Genomic DNA, 14,328 nt, shown 5'->3' with positions numbered 1-14,328 from the left:
CTTGTGTGTTCACACCTATTTCTTGTATGTTTTAACTGATAAATTTTCATCCAATAAAATAATTTATGTTTATTAAAACTTGACCTGTCGTTTGCATTAGTGTAAAGTATCCACACTGATACAACTTTATCTCCTTTTTGATATGATGTGGAAACAGGCACCGTTTGATACGTTAGTGATAAAAGTCTGTTTGATGATTAACTGGGACGTTTTCTGTTCAGCATCTTGACATTAGGCGTGGTGAGAGAACCGACCATTGTTGTCGTGCTGAAGTGAAATTGCAGATGTGCAGGTGAACACACTGTGTGATGGACGGAACAAATGCATGCACCTGCTTCCAGTTTCCACCTGCCATCTACTTCTCTCTGTCACTGTGCAAACACTGCTGGAAACATGAATGCAAGCGTGTGTTTGCGTGTGTGGTTCAAAAAGAAAACTTGACTGAAACCCAACATGTGTTTTCAATCAAACCCGAGATTTAAGGTGGACTCATACGTGCTTCTCTATAGCTCTTGAAATGATCCTAAAGTGGAATTCTAGTAAGCTACGTCCATGATTGCACAATGTGTGTATATTTCTTTCCTCCTCAGGGAGAGTATAACATTCTCCTCTTCCTCCGCCTAGACAGTGAGTCAGAGTCTGCCCAGACTGGAGCTTTAGGTTCCCATGGCTCCTCTTGCTCTCAGTCAGTAAGTCAAGCCGCTAGTCAGTCGGTCTGTCAGTGAGTTAGTTGGTGTGCGTGGGCTGAGGCCCAGTCGAGCCAACGCAGTGAGGTAAGCTGTTCCACGGCACAGTTCCTTATTTCCCTCTGAGTCAGGGAAATGTGCACACACACATCACTACCAGCCAGAGCGACCACTGTTAGGACGCAGCAGTGACTCACCTCACACACTCACTGCTTCAAACATAACTGTTTATACAGATCTCACCAGGTCTTATGTGGAACTAATGTGAGAAGCCTCGATTGTGGTGTCTTTTTGACCATCCTATTGCTCTCATCATGTCTTTTACCCATGATGCTCTTGGATGGATAAAAGGGCCATTAAAATCTCAGCTGTTGGATGTTAGCTCAGACCTATTTTGATGATGTCAGCTGGTATGTCCAGAACTGAGCGTGTTAGCTCTGCCGAGACAATTGAAACAAGTTGTTCATTTACACTTTTCTTCTGAGGCTCGCTTGTTTGCCTGTGAAGTCTCCCATCGCTTAATTATTGATGCGGCGCTTCCTCTGCAGGGTCATCGAGACGTTTTTGGAAAAGTTTATATTCTATACGGATCACTATTTTCGCCCATCTTGCCTCCATCTTGCTCGTGGTATGAGGTCAACATGGCCGCGGACCCGCCTCGTTTGGCCAGAATAAACTCATACATTTCAAATCTTTGCTGCATCACACGTTGCTGTGCTCATTTCTGCCTTTTTATAGAGAAATGAAAACATAACATGCTCCCCTTTCTTGTTCCTTGGGGAGAGTGGAGGGTCTGGATCTGAAATCTGAGAGCGTTTTCCTGCTGTGTGCTTTACAGTGCCAGAGCACTCACTGTAATTTACCAAAAGTGGCTGCTATTTATGCCATAAAGCATGTGTTTAACATTCCTGAACCCCACTGTGTTTGTGTATTCCTCGCTCTCTCACTCGCTCGCTCTCTCCCACTCACTCTCTGCCTGCCTCTACGGCTGTATTTCTATTTGTGTGTGTGTGTGTGTGTGTGTGTGTGTGTGTGTGTGTGTGTGTGTGTGTGTGTGTGTGTGTGTGTGTGTGTGTGTGTGTGTGTGTGTGTGTGAAACAGTCCCTACAGAGCAGCAGCCCTTTCCTTCTTCACAGAAGGATCATCTCTCCCCCTCTGAGACAAGGCCGACAGGAAGTGGGAGTTTACATTGGCCTACTTTACCCAAAAAAGCAGCAGCTCTGGGTCGAGGAGCTGCAGCAGAGCTCAAGTGCTGTTTCTGCTGCTGCCGCCGCCGCCGCTCCTGCTTCACTATGCCACTGCCAGCGCCATGTCCCATCCCCCCATCAGCTGTCCCACCCATGGCTGCTCGTTTAGCCAAGTTTTCGGGGTGGAGTTGGGTGGCCAGGAACTAAAGCGTGGCCTTCGGTGCAGCAGCAGCAACAGCAGCAGCAGCAGCAGTTTGCTCTCATGGCCTGGGAGACAGGAAGAGGCTGTCAGCATCTCATAAACAGGACTCATCCTGCACTCATGACACACAAGACCTGGCGAGAACTCTCCCAGGAGCAACCTTCAGACACTTCAGACACCGCTCAAAGATGAACCATAGCAGCACAGACACTGACGTCCACACATGTGACTGTCACCTGAAAGCTGTTTCACTGACACGGCCCCAGTCACTTGATAGTTACCTGATTATCAGCAGTGAACAATCCAAATAAAGCATGACCGCATCGCCATGCTACTTTAGGGAACTGCTGAGCACTCCGTTGCCCTCTAATGTTTTGGTGTTAATCGTTTTCCCGTCTAGGTTTGCTGGGCGTCCTTGTCTCTGGAAGATCATCTGCAGCGTTGTTGTTGCCTCCCTCTGACACAGTTAAGTTCAGAGCACTAATGTAAATGTCAGAATGCAGAGCTAAAGCCTGATCTCCACCGAGCGGCAAACAGGCCAGAGAGACACAGCCGCTGCATGTGGTAAATAAGGCCAACAGCGGTAACACCACAAGTATGCTTAATGATGGATTTGATCAGGCTGTGGAGTTGCCCCAAGGCTAGATTGGAGAAGTGGTTGGGTGAGTTAAGGGATGGGGGTAAGGGGTGCATATTAAAGAGTAATGAATCACACACTCAGTCACAGGGTCGCCGGCTATGAATGTGCTCTCTGTTGGTTTTCCTGGAGCCTGGAGTTTACTAACTGATGACGCAGGCTGGACTTGATCAGAGACATGTGTTGCTGCGGACTCGATGCCAGTGAGAAGCATAGCGAGAGCGAGGAAAAGGGGGGAGAGGTAGAGGGATGGATGGCGCCTGAGTTCTCTGATGGCTGAGGGCTGATGGGACATGAGAGGAGAAGGAGGGAGAAAATAACCTCAACTTCTACCCTGGGACAGGAAACAAGAGATTCTCAGAGAGTATCCTGACCCAGCTTTCTTAACCACCATTACTCCCAAATTCTTGTGTGGCATCTCGGAGAGCCGAGCCGAGCCGAGGAGCAGTGTGTGTGTGTGTGTGCGCTGCTGAACACAGAAGCAACCAGAACTAATTTTTCCTCTGATCTTAAGAGATGGTCATAACACTAGTGATACTATTTTCAACCAAATGGTGCTCTGGGATAAACGCTGACAAGACAATAACAACGCTGTTCAGAGGGTGTGTTGCCCATGTTCATTGTCTTATTTTAGCTTGTTAGCATGCTAAGGTTTTATAATTAGCACTGAACACAAAGCAGAGCTGAAGCTATTGAGATTAGCAATTTGATTTTTGTATGTTTTTGGTCTTTTGAGCAAATTTTAATTTTGCCTTCATGGTGGTGCAAATGTCAACCTCATGGTGACGCTACTGACACTCTGCCATGAATGTGCACATGTGTTCAAAATGTAATTATCCAGTTTTTGAGCTATTTCAGTCTGGACCAAAGTGGCGGTGTGACCATAGAGCCACACAGCCAGCATGGTTCAAAACATAGAAAGTCACGCTCACATGCCTGTACTCGAGAATCCTTTCCACCTGACACTGGAGGAACTAGGCCTATCACCTGTTTGTCATGCAGAGATGAACCTGAGCATATTTTCCCAGACAAGGTGCAAAGGGACGTTGAGCTGTCGCCTGAGGCTTTCACAGAGTATTATGAAAGAGGTAACGCAGATTGGTGCCCACCTGTCGGGACATGTCAAAGTGTTACAGTGTGTAAACAGCATCACGCTGTGGTGCTGGGAACCACCACCACGGGTTCTTAAGGTTTTGAAAGTTTTAGTTTTGTTAAAGTCACAAACCTGTATGTGAAAGAGGAGAACCACCTACTTAGGCAAGTTGGATCATGCCACGATTAAATGCACACATGAATATTACTGGTAGGAAGAGGACTGCTAATCGACTCACGATGAAGTGTGCACCATGTCATTCATTTCCCATGAACAGCAGCTTCCCATGGGCTTGAGAACACACCGGTGTAAGAGATGCATGACAAAAGCAGGAGTTTGTCAAAGGCTGAGGTGCCAAGTTCTTCCCATTTGTTCCAGCGGAGATCAAAGAAAGTTAAGATTTGAGGCAGGAATAGATCAAAACACTCCTGCAGATTGTAAACACCAACAGTCGCCTGCGTGCACACACACACACACACACACACACACACACACACACACACACACACACACACACACACACACACACTGATTTACACTGAGCAGCTGTCAAATTCTCATTAATCACCACAGATGATTTTACACTGTCTCAAACATCCTGTGATGTGATGCAAACACAAAACGTAGGTGAACACACAGGCGCAGACACCACCGAGGAGTGCTTCGTCTGTGTGGGAGGCCTACGCAGCAGCTGGTTATGATGAAAAACACCAGGCACTCCCACTGACACCCCACAGGCCGTCCCTGTCACTTGTGACGCACCCAGGGCTGCTGATTCCCCAAACGGCTCCGAGGCCTCAGATCTGGAGGAGAGCGATCTATTCATCTGCAGTCCAGCTTTCAAACAACTCCAACCAAACAGAGAGCCAGTTGATTGTGCACAGTTGGTTCCCAAACAACAGAAACACACACTCACACACACACACACACACACACACACACACACACACACACACACACACACACACACACACACACACACACACACACACACACACACACACACACACACACACACACACACTCACACAGGAGAGTAAGCAAGCACTCACACAATCCCAAATCTATGCACGCACACAGACTCATGCGCACACAGTCCTGCACATGTTGAAGCCATTATCCTGTTGCTTGTTAAGTCATTACTCTATAGCTTGTTATTTTCTCAAGCAAGAGAAAGCAATCTATCCACAAAGGAGTGCTGAGAGATTTGCCACCCGACTGAGCCTTGGGATATGGGAAGTTACCCTGAAATTTGAGGAATGCGGTGAGGTTTGAAACCTAAGAAACAGGAAAAAAAAAATCATCTTCTGGAACAGAGGAGCTTGTTTCCCGGAGTCTCCGAGTCGTAGCTGCAGCCAAGACTGTATGAGATATCCACAGGGAGGGAGTATTATAGACATTACTGATGACAGTGCAGAAAACTTTCAGTCCACCAATGGGACACGGAGGAACTGACATAGTCCGAGAGCTTTGACATATTCATGGTGGATCTCAGACATCTGGTTTCCATTTCCCTCCTCTCCCAAGACAGTGAGTGCTGGCAGCGAGGCTTTTCAATGAAATCGTCTATTCCACTTCCTGTGCTATCAGTTTAGCATAAGTGTGTGCAGCACAAAGGGTAATGAAATGGATGCTCAACACATAGGCAGTTATTAAAGAGTACTGCTCTGTTTCCCTTTCCAGGTTTCCTTTCCTTTTTTTTTTTAGCGCCCCACCCCCTCCCCAGCCCTGACGCCACCCTCAAAGTTTATTAGCAGGAACACCCTATGAGCAGCCATTTTCACAGCATCCTCTCCACTCTGCTTCCAGAACTAGGAAAACCTGTGAGCCAGCACACTCTCACCACACTGCTAATGAGTGACACATGCCCCCTAGCTCCGCTGCTGACACCTTAGATCAAAGCCCTGGAAGAGAAGGTTCGAACCCAGACTCCATTCATCCCCCCCCTCCCACCAGTCCACCTCCTCTTTGACACCCACGCGATACATCTAAAAGGGGGGCAACCAAATGGTGATACACCTGTCCTTTCTACAGTTAACACAAGTGGTGGTGGTGGTGTTGGCTGCCTTGTGCTTTCATTCACAGCTCACAGGACCAACGTTGGGCCAAAATGATAATGTGTATTCCAGCTGTGGATGATAAGAGATCAGATAACACCATCCAGATAAGTTGCATGTCAATGTAAGAGACACTGTGCACAGTCAAAACTATTCATCTGCTCCAAATCCTGTGGGTGGACAGATTAAGGCGGCAGGAAGCAGAATCGTGGAAACCTGATTGCTAAAGTCTGGATCAACGCTGCCTGAATCTCTCGCTCCACCACGATCCCTCCAGCCCCTCTTCATTAAATCAATTGCTTCACCCATTACCCCGCAGGCAGCTGAAATATTGTCCGAGCAGTTTCCATACTGCTGAAGGGCGTCAAGAAACAGAGCTGGTAGACAGGAGGAGAGGGAGGAGAGGGGGGAGTTAGCCAGGGCAAAGGCAGGAAATCCCAATGCAGCATGAACTATTTTCCTCCATAGTTCCACCAGAACAGCTCTTTGTACCAGTCCCCCGCCCCCCTCTATCGGGCCTCTGTCTCTGACAACCATCCACTGCTGTTCTACGAGGCAACCGCACCACTACCACCACCACTGTGGAAAAAAAACAATCCAAACCTCTGTCACACACACACACATACACACGCACACACGTACGCAGTGGGCTGTTACTCAGCAGTGCTGGGGGTTGTGGAGTGGGGATCAAAAGCTTGGGGTTCCCCTCCAACTCAGTCCAAAGTCCCACTGTGGTTAGGGTATAGACAGAGAGGCACCTTACTTTACACAGAGACCCCAAATGCCAAAAACACTCAAGTATACAAAAGAAAACACACGCACACAACTGTACTCTCTCTTTGCTGCCTTACACAAAATTCAACACAGGAGGAAAAATGATCTGTGGCAAATCAAGGCCCTTTTTCTCTCTCATCAAACATTCCTTGGCAGAAACTCTCAATCCCCTCACAGTATCACTTGATCATCGAGGACACACATGCTCTTCATGTGACTCCAATGAAGAGATGGCTCTGCAGAGAGGGATGTATCGCAACAAAACTCAGTTCTGTCCGGGACTCTCATTTCACTGTGACACACATTCCTTCTCATTAAGACTGAACGCTTGCAGGAATGAGAGAAATTCAGGCCAGTGACACTTGTGAAGGACCAAGAAGACAAATCTCAGTGATTGACTGACTCCCTGCCACTGCAAAAAGAAATACCCGGTGCTGAATATGTGTTTCCATAATGTAACATCAATTCCAGACCTTGTGCGTGTGATTTGTTGCAGAGCGAGAACTAGGCCTGTGATTGACTTGGATTTATTTTATGCAGCAGTGAGTGAGACCCCATGCAAAGACTGAGAGGCTTCCAAAAAAGCCTGTAACGGGACAAATTCAAGGCTGTAGCAGAGGCAAGTGTGAGTATATAGTGGGTGGGAGTAGTAAAGGCACCTTGCAACAGCTGGTCTGAATTATCCATGGGGTCGGGGGTAGTCGACTCGGGGAGGCGGAGGGGAGGCGTGGAGACTCCTGGCGCCAGGATCGGGCCAGCAGGTCAGGGAGGATGACGATTACCAAAATACTAGCAGGCAGCCATAGCACTGCAGAGAGGGGGTGTTCCTGGCTCACACCGCTCACAGTTACAGGATGGGCAGACGAGGGGACGACCGTGGGGGGAGAGAGTGTGTGTGTGTGTGTGTGTGTGTGTGTGTGTGTGTGTGTGTGTGTGTGTGTGTGTGTGTGTGTGTGACAGAAAGAGGGACGCTCCTACTTCCACTTCCTATGAGATAGACCCTTCCTGTCATTGAGAAACACCATGTTAATGACTGCGAGGTGTAATGACCTGTATTCTGTGAGGAAACACAACCATGATGAGTGTAACAGTGTGAATATCAACCTGACACTGACTTTATTTATATAGGAATTTATCTTTTTCATTCAGTAAAATGTCGTTTTTTTTCTTCTTTTGCTCCTATTGAAAAACCACTCAGGGCAACCAGCTGCTTGCAAGGTGCAGTTCACTCATAAGGCTCCTTTGTGCTTCCTCTGAAACTCAGACTGACCACATGTGAACAGACTGAAAACTGTGGTGGCACGGGTGGCATAGGAGCACGGCGCCCTCTGCTGGTGATGAGGTAGCACTGCATGAGGAGAAAGTGTGTCAATGAATCTAAAGAAATAAAAAAATAAAAACAACTAATGTTTGTCCTTTGTTCTCTGTGTATAAAATGAACAGAATGTAAATGAATAAACATGGCTTTGCATCTAACTACAGAAAAATATTATTCAGGGGTTGGTTTATTGGTTTGAATCAGAGATAAAACAAATAATAATAAAATAGCCATGCAATGAAAACAGGTACCAAATAAATCAATTTACTACATGAAAAACAAACAACCGTTTCACTTGTATTTAAGGGTTTCCACACTTTTCATTGTGTTATTGAAAAAAGTAATCTTACAGGTGTCGGTAAACTTTTCTTTAAAGAGTTTTCTTATAGTGCAGGTGTAGCAGGGTGCACCCTGGATCAATCATAGGTCTATCACAGGACTCACATATGGAGATAAACAACGCACACACTCATGGAGTTGGTAGTTATAAGACACATGTCTTTGCGCTGCGGGCTGTGGTGCACTGTTACACGGTGCCACCATAGTGCTCATGAAAAAATGAAATCTTTAAATCCTAGTGAGGGGTCAAAGGGTCACTCATCATATCAATATCAAGCATAAATTTTAATGAGGTGTCAAGTGTTTAGAGCTCGGTGCGTCATCATTAGGTCACTGTTGTTCACTTACAGTAAACCACACCTTCACATTCAGGTAAAACTGGAAACAGCATCATAAAGCATTCAACTTTCCAAAAGGAGCGGATGTGATTACAGCTCTGTGGCAGCGGGGGGCAGCATTGATCTGACTCACTATAGGATCAATCAATCAAAAGGGAAAAACGTGCTGCACATTTTGAATCCTGTTTTATCAAACGCTGAGTCGTAATAAACAATGAACTGTAGGTGTCTCTCAGTTGTAAACACTGTCCTCCTTACACAAATGTACAAGGTTAATTCTGCTGATTCAGATTCCTTCAGGTCTCTCATGTCAACCACAGGTAAGAGGAGCTCCTTCTGAGACTCCTGCCTCTGGTGTTCTCACTATTCTGGTACTGCCAATTAGGAGATGACAACAGACTGCTAACACACTGTCGTATTGTGCGCTAAATGCAGTGTGAGAGAAGAGGAGGACTGAGACACACACACACACACACACACACACACACACACACACACACACACACACACACACACACACACACACACACACACACACACACACACACACTGCCAGCTGCCCAAGTGTCTGGCCTGCTGCCGGGCAGGGAGTAGCACTTCTATGAATGCCAAGTTGATCTTTCTGTTACGTCTCTGAGAGCAAAGCAGGAGCGCAGCGCAGCGCAGGGCTTCTCCCTCAGGACTGTCTTCACCTGCTCCTGCTCCTGCTCCTGCTGCAGCTTCCTACTGCTCAAAGTCCTGCGGCCTTACATAGCTCCCACTAGCTGTCGAAGTTATACAGAAGCTCTAGGAGGCTGATGCCCTCTGCTGGCGGAGAAACACAGAGCCTAGGAACAAATCACTGAAAAGTGATGTTGCTGAAATGTGAGAAGTGTAAATGCTCTGCAGAATAATAGTAATAATAATACATTTTATTTTTAAGCGCTTTTACAAATGCTCAAAGACACTTTACACTTAAAAAAAATCATAAAATAGAGCAAAGTCAGAATAAAAAACAGCAATAAAACACAAAAAAACACAAAATTATATATTAAAAAGCTAATTTAAAAAGGTGGGTTTTGAGCATGGTCTTGAATGTTGGGAGGTGTGTGCAAATACGGATGGGTTTGGGGAGTGAGTTTCAGAGGGAGGAGGCAGCGATGGAAAAGGCTCTGTCTTTATATTATATTATATTATATTATATTATATTATATTATATTATATTATATTATATTATATTATATTATATGACGGAGAATGACAGGAGTCTCAATGGAAGCCACAACAGTTGATATAAGATCTCAGGTGGATGAGATGAACATTACATTACATTTAGGCTACATTTCTATGTTATGTGATTTTAGTGGAACATCTGTTTTCCTTCAGTCTTCTCCCTTTTTAAATTGTATTGATTTATTTGCATAAAATGAGAAAAACGCTATAGAACGAAGAATGCTTTGATAAATCAGGCTTAAACTAGCATTGAAACCCATCCATATTTGTGTATTTTATTTGTACTTTATGAATAGTAGAAGATAACAGTCCAATCACAAACAATAAAAACAACGTTAAGACACAGGGCAGCAGGTGGCAAGGTCACACTACCAACAAAACAGCTCAGTAAAAACCCCTCACCATCCCAGTGTGATCACGTCCACACCAATAATCCAGTACACAGACATGATCACCTTGGTGATAAAGGTGACAAGGAACGAGCACCATGTTGGTGTTTGCTGTAATTCAAAAGGTCAGTGGAAAATAATAATTTTATCCGTCTCACGTCTGATGTTTGCTCTTGCAAAACTAAAATTTCTTCCCCCCTCCACATCTCTGCAATGTCTCCTCTCACTTCTTGCTCAAGAGATTTCGAGTGTTGACTTTAATATCTTATAGCCTATGTGGAGATTTACACAAGGAGCACGTTAATGAACATGTGTAAGTGTGATACATTTCATCTGGATCTATAGGCTACATTTCAATTGTGCACAAAATTATTTGATGTTTGTGAAAATTAACTGAGAAAATAGATGTTGGCTTCATAACAAGCCACCAGAGGGGCGCCCTTCTCTCTCTTCAAGAATCTCTTGACATTTCTTCCAAGAGCACCTCCATGTCTTACCACCTCTAACACCCTGACAGCGCTTAATATACCCTCTAAATGTTCTTCTTTACTTGATCTCCTTGTATTTATTGAATAGATAGTACTCATACCACGGTCTCCTCCTGCTCTGCAGCTTCACCAATGACCTCACTTGTATGTCACTTTGGATTAAAGCATCTGCCATAGGAGCAAATGTAAAGTCAAACCTGTTGTGACAAATGTTCAGAAATCATCAATACAGTTTTGTCCTCACTTCAGTAACACACCATGCACAGATTTTGGTGTTTTGATGTTTACATACGGGGTTAGTCATGGAGCAACTTGATGAATTTTTGATTAAATTAATGAGGATGAAGATGAGGTTATTTTGGAGTAGCCTACATTTTCCCACAGTCTTGACCATCTTCATATTATCAAGCTTTAATAGATGAATTATTAAAATATAGATAGATAGACAGATTTATTTGTCACATGCAAGGCTAAAACCAAGGTTAAAAACAGTTCGGTGAAATGCAAGACCAAGCTCATGTATCAATATAAACACAAGAATATATAGAACAAGTATATATATATACACAGATACATACATACTTACACACACACACACACACACACACACACACACACACACACACACACACACACACATACGTACATAAATTAAATGAAAAATATCAATACAAATGTAAAACATCACGCTCCATCTGTAAAAACATACAGAAATAAATCAACAAGCCCATAATAAAATGATGGCATATTCATGATCCTTATGGCCTGGGGGGAAAAAGCTCCTTTTCAGTCTCTCAGTCGTGGTTCAGAGGGAGCGCAACCGTCTGTATCAGCCTGTGATTGGACTCATGTTTGAGACATATAACTCCGAGAGCTGAGCCACCAGTCTCTTCAGTCTCCTGTTCATACTCAGATCTGCCCGGTAACTGACTAATTGAACTCACAATTTGATGCTGAACACGTTTCCTCAGTTGCTTTTCGTCTCGCTCTCAATCTCTCTCTCTCTCTCTCTCTATCTCTATCTCCCTCCCTACTATGAGCAGTTGCCATTGGCGACAGGTGATGTTGTCTCATGTTGCAGAGGTGTATGCATAAACGCATGTGCAGGAGTGTATAAAGGAAATATACGAGGGCTTGGAGCCTGTGTAAACTGTGAAAGAGCTGCCACGCGGCTCTCTGAAATGCCTCTCATTGTGACAGCAGCCCTGTCTAAACAGCAATTATGGTCAGAGGCCGAGCACTGCCACCTGCATCCCAGGAGATCTTTAACAGACCCCCAACGGTACTGACAGTAAATTAGGTGAAGCTATGTCTACCCTGACAGTGAGATGCTATAGGTCACTAACTGAAGGTCTTTCCAGGCAGCTAGACAGCCTTCTCTTCCAAGTCTATTTAAAGTCAAGCAGAGCCACTGAAGTCATGGCCCGCTGTTTAGAAACAGTGATTTCATTGGAACTTAAGTACGAGAGATTTAAAACATGGAGGAGTATCTTTGTGTGAATCTGCGGTAGAAACGTGTCTGTCATCAGTGGCATGGCAGTAAAACATGAGGCACCGACCAAATGACCTCGCCATGGATCACCATGAAGGAACATCCGCCATTACAAATGAAATGAAGTGTTGCATCATGATAACCTTAATTTACACCAGGAAGATCTGTGTCAGTCATTTATCTTTGTTGTAACCACGTGTAGCTGTGTGTGGTTGTGTGCGGCTACGCTACCTTCATGTCCATCATTCATCACAAATCATACATCGGTTCACGTCTCCTCGCCGTGGGTTGTTCATCATTGTGTGTTTAAAGGAGGCCTTTGAGCCCCCGAGTGATGTGACTAAGTGTCTGTGCAGCCTTGTTAACTCTTTGCTTCTGCTTTACTGGGCAGGAGGGGGCTGCAGCGGGGGTCTCACTGGGATCCTGGAGTGCGTCAGATTGTCTGCGAGCCTGTGTTTGGATAAGGCAGCATGCCCATTGTCTCTGATGCCCCAGCTGGGCCGAGGTATGCCTCCATGCGCCTGAAATAGAAGGACAGCTGAGGGCTGCCATGCATACTGAGGGCAGGGCTGGCCGGGCAGGCCGGGCCCACTGACCCAGACCACAACTTAGCACAATGAGAGACGGGGCATTGTCTGGAGCCAGAGGCTAATAGCTGAGGTATCAAACCCCCCGAACGGCCCGCTAAAAGACTGATTAAGTCTGCTGCGTGTTATTGTTGCCTGTGTATGGGTGGATGTCAGAGGGGGTGGAGTGGGTGTGGAAGAGTAATTGAGGCTTTAGAGTGTGTTTGTGCCACGCGTCAGCCCGTCTCCACTCTGATGAACCGATGGCTAAGACCTGAGCCCGCACAGTTGCTGCAAGGTATTGTGGGCAGGCACAAGGCGATTACAGAAATATCCACCGGCGATGAATGCTTTGATCCAAAATGAAACGCTGCTTCGACGCCCATTTTTAGGTCACAGCTACAGAGCAAGATAGTTACCTTAATGTTGGTTCTGTCCGACAGGCAAATGTCGTTTATGTTGCACCTTTCAAAACTGCAGAAATCTGTATCTGGAAAGCAGGGAATAAAAGACACCGACAAGACAATATAGACAAAACAAAATATAGTTTTTTTCAATCTGTTTTGATTTACATATAAAAGTGAATGAATTTGAATGATTTTTTTATTTTCATGTCATGCCACTCACTTTGGCCCATCCCATATGGGATTACAAGACACATTTAATGACAAATACAAGAAAAAAGACTAGACAGTCCTTCCTGTTGGTGTTACCTGACACACTGGTGTGACATACATAAACAATTTAAGATTAATTTCAGTATTCAACTTTATATTGCTCTTCGTCTCATTGCCCAAGCCTTTTCAAGAAATAAAGAAAATGCAAATATATTCAACTGAAAAAGATGTTTTAGTATTTATAAATACTTGATTGAGAGAATATTTTGTGCATTTCTTTTGACTTGTAGTTTCTGATGAACAGTCCCACCTGTGCAGAAGCTGAACATGGAGAGAGGGATGTGTCTGCGTCGTGTGCGATTAAACACGGCTGAGAGGGACTGCAGTCATAATTCCCAATCTCTCTCCATCTCGCTGCCTAAGCCTGCTGGCATTTGGTGCATGATGATCTAAAACAACTGTGACCGACCCCCAGATCAAGTCTTGATGCCCAATATGTCGGCTCCTCGCTAGCACATCACCAAACAGTCAGTTGGCCAATCCCCCAAGGATGAACCGAGGACCCTGCACCAACATTTCTGGGGCTGAGGCCTACAGCTGGACGTCAGTTTCATCCTGTTATATAGGCAGGTAACTCAAAGCTGCACAAACGTCCAATAATGAAAACACAAGTATTAATGAGCCTTGCCACATTAGGGTCCAAATGATTTTGAGGAACACTGGGGACGTAAGGAGAGCTGCTGGCGTGAGAAGTCAGCTGTTGCACTGTGCTGCAGTATAGCAGTGCAGAGAGATGTGCTGGGGGACGACTCCAGCGCCACATGCACTTCACTATGTGTTTCTGTGTGTGTGTTTACGTGCCGGGGTATGTGAACTTATTTAAAGCCAAGCGGCTCTGGGGACTTTGGGATTCATCTCCTCCTCATGTGTTAT

The sequence above is a fragment of the Trachurus trachurus genome (assembly GCF_905171665.1).
Source record: "Trachurus trachurus genome assembly, chromosome: 5".
Taxonomy (NCBI): Eukaryota; Metazoa; Chordata; class Actinopteri; order Carangiformes; family Carangidae; genus Trachurus; species Trachurus trachurus.
This window is presented reverse-complemented; position numbering follows the sequence as displayed.